This window comes from Nelumbo lutea, chromosome 1, assembly GCF_056320005.1.
Source record: "Nelumbo lutea isolate HS-2025 chromosome 1, American lotus-T2T, whole genome shotgun sequence".
Lineage (NCBI taxonomy): Eukaryota > Viridiplantae > Streptophyta > Magnoliopsida > Proteales > Nelumbonaceae > Nelumbo > Nelumbo lutea.
Window position 1 is genome coordinate 34,076,273 of NC_142684.1, and position 8,868 is coordinate 34,085,140.

General features: G+C 39.2%; 1 non-coding gene across 1 annotated transcript; it reads right to left on the reverse strand.

The window, feature by feature from the left end:
* Positions 1-8,556: 8,556 nt before the first annotated feature.
* Positions 8,557-8,663, reverse strand: LOC148874228 (small nucleolar RNA R71). The gene has a single exon (XR_016106376.1). It is a non-coding gene; the product is annotated as a small nucleolar RNA R71 (small nucleolar RNA).
* Positions 8,664-8,868: the final 205 nt, after the last annotated feature.

Below are 8,868 nucleotides of genomic sequence, written 5' to 3' on the forward strand. Positions count from 1 at the left end.
AAGTTTCGAAGGCAGGCTAAAGGCTTTGAGAATTCAAAGGAGGGTAAGTTGATGAAGGGATAGGCTATCCATCACAATGATGCCCAAAGATTGTGGAATAAGGAGCAAATTTCAATTTTTTTTTTCCTCTCCCTTCAACTGGGAATCGAATTCCCTATTTAGAAAATCATATTTTCAAGGATCATTCTTGAACCACAAACTGAACCAGATCTGAACCAAAAGGAGTAGGGAGGGATTATACCTGATACGGAGAAACAGTATCTCCCAATGGAAGTATTCACGCCCAAGGAAGGATCCAAAATCTGCTCCCACTGAAGATGGCGCAGTGTAGGGTGGAGCAGAATCAGCAGTGTTCTTCCAAAAGAAATAGACCCTTTGCAAGAATCAACTGGATGGCTTGTGAATACAGCTCCAACCAATCTTTTCTCCAAAAGATTGGTTTCAAGTTCGAATCTTGATTACTCCTGTAGAGAAGAGGAGATCGAACTGCTAGAGGCGGCGGCTACAGGAAGGAGGCGGCAAGAGAGTATTCACAGGGAGCAGAATTCTCTCTTCTTGTGATTTCATCTCTGAAGACAGGAGTTGTGTATTACATGTCTAAAGGCTGTCACCCCTTCCTCCTTTTATAGACTTAAAGGGATCAACTCCTAATCCCATTAGGAGTTGCTGATCCAAATCAAATTTGGATTAGAAGTCCCTTTAAGTGATAAGGGATAACCCCTATCTTATCTGCAGATTAGATCAACCATTTCCTTATCTAATTAGGAGGCTTTCAGATCTAAATCTTATTTAGATCTTGGACTTTTTAAGTGGATAGGGTCTGGGCCCAATTCTATCAGCTGATCTATCTCAAAATTCGCCCCTTTAAGTGACTAGTCAAACCAGCCCAGTTCGAAATGGGCTTTAGGCCCATTTAAGGTTATGCATTCACTTAGCCTTCCAATCTGCTACCCAGTTGGGCTTCCTTGTATGGCGTGGGACCCAAACATTTATCTACACATCAGCCACATGGGTTCGGCCTAGCCTTTATTACAAAGCCTGGCCGAATACACTGTTATGGACAGTGCACTCCCTGAAACCCATCTCATGGGCTCTATGGACCCAACATTTACCCTAAGTGGTCCCTAGGCCAAGCCACCTTGTAACACCTAGGGACTGTGGGTAGATGCAAGATTAGCCCATCAGGTATTATCCTCAATGGTCTTACACTTAACCTCTCAGCCCATAATGATCATACACTGCTTGACAATAGAGGATCTCTCCCTCAGCTGCAAAGAACAGTGTTGCACTCTCTGCTTATATGGATCCCGGGAATTAAAACCTTTTGCAAACCTTTTAGAAACCAATATATATACTTTTATATAAAATATATTTTTCCAAACAAATCTCAACGATTGAAATCGGCTACCGGCAGTCTTGGTTTCCATTAGTGAGAGTGCATCCCCGGTCATTACCTTTGTCCAACAAAGGGGCTGATCCTATCACTGTGCTCACCCACTCAGATGAATTCTCCGACTGTCCCAACATACCCAGGTTTTGACCCCCGCTAAGGATCTCACTGATCGGTATATCAAAGACAGCCCAATCCGACACCTAGTGTAGTATCATAATCGAGTCTAGGGGTCAGCTGTAACATTTTAGTTTTGCCCATCAATCTCCAAGGTCCAGGGCAATACTGGAAATCTGGTCCAGTTCATAGATTCAATTAATCCTACACTGTATGTGCCTAGGGTCTCACCCTGGTAGCTGAGACAGGCCACCCCAACCGACTTGGTGGCACCACAATGTCAGCATTGTCCTGATAGGTCTCCCCAGACTGACCCACTGGCTGTGAACATTCTAAACTAACACAAGTCTCATTAAGTGTCTAGTTTAAGGGTATTACACAGAAACATACCAAGGGAACATGAATCAAATATGCACTTTTATTCATTTACAATAAACTCATAAAGTACATCATCTTGATTGAAGCTAAGGGCATACAAAATTGTCTAACAGTTGAGGCCAAGGACTATAGGCTAAGGCAAGATGCTCTCTTCTGAGTATGGTAGAAACCGAGGACAGTGGGTCATCGGCTTGGTGATGAGGTTCTTGGAGACCCGAGGTACTACAAAACAAGAGATGTTAGAGGCCTCAGGTGAAGACTCAAGGTGAAGGCCCCAATGCTCAAGTTAGTACAAGGTGTAACGCAAGGGAAGGTGCAGACGAGGTCTCGGTGGTAGTCCTTGGATGCACTGGATCCCCAAGAGTAAATGCTAATGAAGTGAAGTTGGTGCAAGAGTTTAAATCATGGCAATGGAAGTAAATGCTGGAGCTAAACCAGGATTTTGGGATCTGGATCCCTTGTCAAGGGAGAGTTACCTCATATTTATACTTGAGTGAACTGGAGGTAGGTGGAGATGAACACACTAGATGAGAGCCATACGAAGTCCGGTGACAAGTCTTTGCGAGTATGCCTAACTACTCCACGGTTGGCTCCATACGAAGGCAGCAGGGCTCCCCTTTCTGTGGCTAGCATTGTCAGGCGTTAGTGGGCCTTGTCTCAGCCCATAATGGGCTGGGCATGGCTAGCCCACATCATATATAAACATATACATATAGAATATTTTATTTATTACTTATAATATAATATATCATACACATTTATAGTATTTATATTAGATGTATGTATATATTATAAATATAAAAAAACCAAATGATCAATCAACCAATCAACCGATCGGTTTTAGTTCAGGGTTTACCAAAAACCAATGACCGTATGTGAGCAGCCCTACTTTAACACTTTGTATAAGAAGCAAAACTAAAGCTAGGTTTGCCCCCAAACCAACCACTCTCTTGAAAGACAAACTTTCTAGGCCAGTTATGTCTGGACCTACCATGCATCCAGAGATGCATAAAAAGATGATGAGTAGGAAACCAACTAACCAATGTTTGGTTGGGAAATGAAAAATGAGAAAATGAGAACATTAGAGAGAGAGAGAGAGATCACATCTTATATTTGTTCTTAAATATATTCATTGCCCACGATTATTTCCTTAGGCTGCGTTTGGATTTGGTGTAAAACAAGAACGATATAAACATTTACATTGGTTCAGTTTTGTCTGTGTTTGGAAAGAGTGTAATAATGATCGACATAAAACTCCACTCTAGTTTAGTTTTACGTGCATTTGGATGGAATAGAGTTTTATGTCATGAGTTAGTATAAAACCTCATCATATGTAAATTTTTACATCAATTACTGATGTAAATACTACATTGATAAAATTGATGTAAAACTTTACACCGATTGCATCACATTTTTTCAAAAATACAATGGTCACTTAATGATGGTTCAGTATAAAACATCATTGATGTACTTTTACACCGATGACATTTTACACTGATTCCAAACGCTGCCTTAGTGTAGCATTGAGTATTCCCAATCCTAACTCTAGTCTTCTTTACCTATTACCTTCAAGACAGGAATAAAAAATCCAACATTTGGATTATATATAGTATTTAAGCATTTGCTCCGTGTTTGGGAATGTTCTTCCTCTATATTTCAATTTTGGTATTCCTGAAGACCAAATCCTTTTTTTTTTCACTTTCTAAGGCCAAACCCAAGTGAAACCCCTCAAACTGCAGCGAAAAAGAAGCATTAGAACCTCTTGACCTCCTCCCCTATAAAACAAATAGCTTTCCATGTCCACAATGGATAGGTCCCAAGAATGGATTGGGCCTACCAAGTAAGTGACTAGGAAATACATTCATCTTATCTGAAACAGAAACAAATAAATCCAGTTTCATAAGTTGTTTGACATCTGGAATATTGGATTGTGTTTCGTGGGTTATAAATGGGGTAGGGCACTCATCCTGACTTATATAAAGGGTTTGTTTTAGAAGGGGGCTGGGGGGCTGATTGACCATTAAGTTTAGGAGGGGATCCACAAATGGCCGAATGATATATATCATACCAATTCATTTGAGGAAGTATCCATTAAAATTCAGAGAGGGTTTTGATTGATCAAAGCTCTTACAATGTCATGTTTTTTCTGGTATTACTGATAAATTCTTTACCCACTAAGTGTGGACATGATATTATGAAGCCAAAAATAAAAAAGAAAAGTAAAAGAAAAAATGGGCATGATATCATTGAACCAATAGAGGATCCTCTCCTGAGGATTCAGAGTGGATATATCAAGAGGGCATGGACTGGATTGAACAGGTATAAGGGCCATTTGGGGGTGTAAGTTTGGTTGGGTTAGGTCAGATCGAACCCTCAATCCTTAATCGTAACAGGTATAAGGGCCATTTGGGGGTGTAAGTTTGGTTGGACTGGATTGAACAGGTATAAGGGCCATTTGGGAGTGTAAGTTTGGTTGGGTTAACCCAACCCAAGTTGTTGAACCCTCAATCCTTAACCGTAACTTCTTACCAAAATAAAAAACCCAAACAAGGACTTTGGGTTGAGTTGAGATTGGGTTGATCCTATTTTTTGACCGTTTTCTTATTGTTCTAAATTGATCTTGTTTCCAAGACTTGAGATTAGTAGGTTAAGGTTAACTTACTTTAGCATTATTTTATAAATAGAAAATAGTCATAGTACTTCAGATATTCTACTTGTGTTCTAATAAAAAATCAGTCTATAAACTCAAATTTACCAGTGCATATATGGAAACATACATATGTTCATAGTTTTATACATAATATATACATATTTATATAGTTATCTATACTATATAAAGCCGATATTTGCCTTGATTTTGGTGCAGGTCATAAGTGTTAAATTTGATTATATGATGTTAGCTTATATTTTTACCCTTGTAAACATGCATGCCCTTTTACCAATATATACAAATACAAAAACATATTGTGTTTGGGCTAAGCCCTGACCCCAAATTTCAGCCCTAGGGCCTTAGAAACATCATTGGCTTGGCCTTGCCTGGGCTGAGTGTCATACTTGTTGAGTTCACTATTTTACTTGTTTTATGTTCAAAACCTTATTTCTTCACGTTTGAGAAAGGCCAAGCCTTCCACGTTGCAATATAACTTGTTCGTTATTTAGTATATACAAATACAAAAACATATTGTGTTTGGGCTAAGCCCTGACCCCAAATTTCAGCCCTAGGGCCTTAGAAACATCATTGGCTTGGCCTTGCCTGGGCTGAGTGTCATACATGTTGAGTTCACCATTTTACTTGTTTTATGTTCAAAACCATATTTCTTCACGTTTGAGAAAGGCCAAGCCTTCCACGTTGCAATATAACTTTGTTCGTTATTTAGTTTTTTTTTTTTTTTTAACCTCATAATCCAACCCAGACCAAGCTACCTTAAACAATGGTGCTTGGGTTGAGGAATTAGCACCCAATATTGGATGAGTTCAGGTTGTGTTGTGATTAAAATTGGCCCTTCTAGTCAATCAATCATCTCTCATATTAAGGTTGGTTTGTAATTACTTATTTTTTGGTATTAAAAGAAGATAAACTCATAATTGAAAGATGATGACAATAGCAAAAGTGACAATTACCCAACATTTAAAGTGACATTTTTTCAATAAAACATTTATATGAGAAACACTCCATCTATAAACACCCATAGAACCAAGCACATATTATATATTGACATTGACGAAGGTAAAGTCTAGTTTCATCACGTATGGTTAATAACTCTGTATTTTGATGCCTTAATGGGCATCATTTTAAGGTTACCTAGGCCTTAGAATAGTCAAAATGTGCCATTTTTCCAATTAAATTCAATATTGTGACCTCTGAGGGTTCCTGTACAAAGCCTGGGAAAACTGGGAAAGTTTTAGGGCTGAAATGCAGTTTTTGGGAAGCGGTGTGAATTCCAGTTGAGGGAGAGGGTGTTTCTACGAAAAATTGAGCATAGGAGGGCGCCTCCTATTTTCTAAACCCAAAATGACGCCCCTCCTACTATATTAGCATACTCCCCTCTCCTTAACAAACCCTAGGGCACCTCCCCACTCATTCTTTTCACCTCTAACAAACCCTAGCCACCCCTAATAGCTAAATCCTCACCTTCCATTCCTTTTAATCTCCACCCTCCATTCTAGGGTGCCCTCTCTTTAGCATTCTAACCCTAGGGCACCACCTAACTTCTAATACCCACCATTCAACCTTTAGCCACTAGATCTCAGCCCTTTATTTCACTCTCTATCTCAGCCATTCACTATAGGGTGCCACCCACTCCTTTTAATTTCCACCTTTCAACCCTAGGCACCTAAGTCTCCACCATCCAATCTTAGGAGCTCAAATCTCAGCAATACATAATATTGGGTGCCCTCTCATTCTCTTCTTAGCCTTAGGATCACCTTAGAACAATCCTAACCCTCCATTCTCAAACCCTAGGGTACCCATATTGATGAGAATAAAAATTAGCATATTTTTATCCCTCAATATTCAGACTTTTATACTTAATTAGTACCTAATTGGACTCACTATTCTTGTATTTTGATTTAGGGCACGAAAGAAGGCATCAGGGGAAAAACAAGGCTAATCAGGTAACTTTACATAGTTTCAGCACCGCAAGATAATTTGGGAATAACTATCCCATCCAGATTCCGATTGAGAAGTTTCAAGATGAATTAGAAAGATAAGGAAAACCTCTACAACTTTCATGTTTTGAGTTTTGATAGATTCAGAATGCATCGAGGTAAAAAATGGGGCCGAATTCTAAACAAATTCGTAGAGAAGCCCATTTCGTAGCTAAAACCCATTTCACACTAAAGCCCAATTCGTAGAGAAGCCTTGCGGCGGCCCAATTCATTAAAGAAGCCCAATACGAATGCAAGAATAAGAAACATCAAAGAGACCTATCATATTCAATTTCCTGTTGTATTTCTAGAAAGATAAAAGAAGATTAGGATTACCATTTAAGAGATAAGGGTAGACTAGATCTAATCTAAGCATTATCTATTAGAGAAATGATCTCCCAAAAGAGAAAGAACTCCTTAGAGGAGCAGGAGACAGCTCCCTCCTAAAGCTATAAAAAGGGGGTGGACAAGCACCTATGGCATCACCAAAATCCTCCAAGAGAGCTTTAGCCTTCACAGAGAGATATCAGCAACCAAGGAGGAAGAAGCAGAGTTCGCCCCCCTCTCATCTAGAAGCTACGATTTCATCATGGAGTGTTTGTAAGTTTTTATTTATGGTTGAAGCGTTAGGGAAGTTTTGATTCTTTAAACATTATGAAATCTAATTGATTCTTATGTCAGTTCATTGTTTATGGGTATTCATATGTTTTCTGTGATTAACTGTGAGGATTACTTTTATTGATTAAGCAAGAAGGGCTCCTTGCTCATTCAATTTAAATAATCTATGGCCGATTGAACCTCCAGTTTTGTATATGATTGGTAGGTTCAATCATAGTGGCAACTAACAGAAATTGATTGCAAAAATGTTTTCAATCTATGTTAGGAAAATGTATGATCTGGTTTAAATGGTCTGAGCTTGTGAGATCGCTGACCAGAATTGAGTCTCTCCTCTCTTAATGCTATTAATAGATTAAATCCTAAGAGCTTGTTTAGGATTGTCTATTAAAAAGAGAAGCAATCATAGAGCTTATTTTGATTGTCGAATAATACAAGTAGAGGCTAGCTATTAGAGCTTGTTAATGGCTATAACCAATTTATTCGTAAACATATGAATCTATCTTTGCATCGATGATCAATGATAAAAATCAAAGCTGAACTTGTCCCTTCAACTGAAGCTACCTCCCATCGATTTGATCTCTTGCTTTCTGTTATTTCCTGTTATTTTCCTTATTTCATCTTATTTTCCTTATCTACACAACCCCCTACTTCGATTACTTGGAAATAAACCCACCCAATCCCTGTGGAGATGACCTTGCTCATCACTATCTATAAATTATTTAATCGGAGCAAGACTATTTTTTCGTTAGATTTGACACCCACCAAATTTTGGCATCATTGCTAGGGATTGGCGTCCTAAGTGGATTTATTTCCTTTTGCTTGGTTTATGCCTCATTCTTCTCATGTAGGTGAACTCCACTATGATCCCAAAATTGAAAATACAGTTCACCGCTTGAAGAAAGAAGTCATGGCCAACAACAAAGAGAGAACTCCACTATGATCCTGAAATCGAAAACCAATCAGCATCACTCCCAACTCCCAGAGTGAAGTCGGCTGTAGAGATCGTTGAGCCATCTAACCATCCTGAAGAAGTCGTGGCCAACAACAAAGAGAGAACTCTTAGAGAGCTAGCCGGACCGGATCTGCACCAACAACCTCTCTGCATCGAATATGCAGATCTTGCAGTACCGTTCAAACTCAAATCTGGTCTTATACACTTACTTCCTACTTTTCGTGGACTTTCAGGTGAAGATCCCCACAAACACTTAAAAGAATTCCATGTAGTATGCTTAAGCATGAAACCTCAAGGTGTTATCGAGGAACAGATCAAGCTACATGCCTTTCCATTCTCATTAGTTGATAAAGTTAAGGATTGGCTTTACTACTTACCCTCCGGTTCTATCACCACATGGAGCGATATGAAAAGGCAATTTCTTGAAAAGTTCTTCCCTGCCTCCTGAGCTACTAACATCAGAAAGGAAATTTGTGGTATAAGACAATTCAGTGGGGAAACTCTCTATGAATACTGGGAGAGATTTAAGCAACTCTATGCCAGTTGTCCGCAACATCAGATTCCAGAACAACTCCTTATCCAATATTTCTACGAAGGGTTATTGCCGATGGATAGGAGTATGATTGATGCAGCAAGTGGAGGTGTGTTGGTGAACAAAACTCCTACCCAAGCAAGAGAATATCTCGAACATGGCGGCCAACTCTCAACAGTTTGGCTATAGGCTCAACCCTCCAGCAAACCATGCTAATAAAATAAACATCTCTTC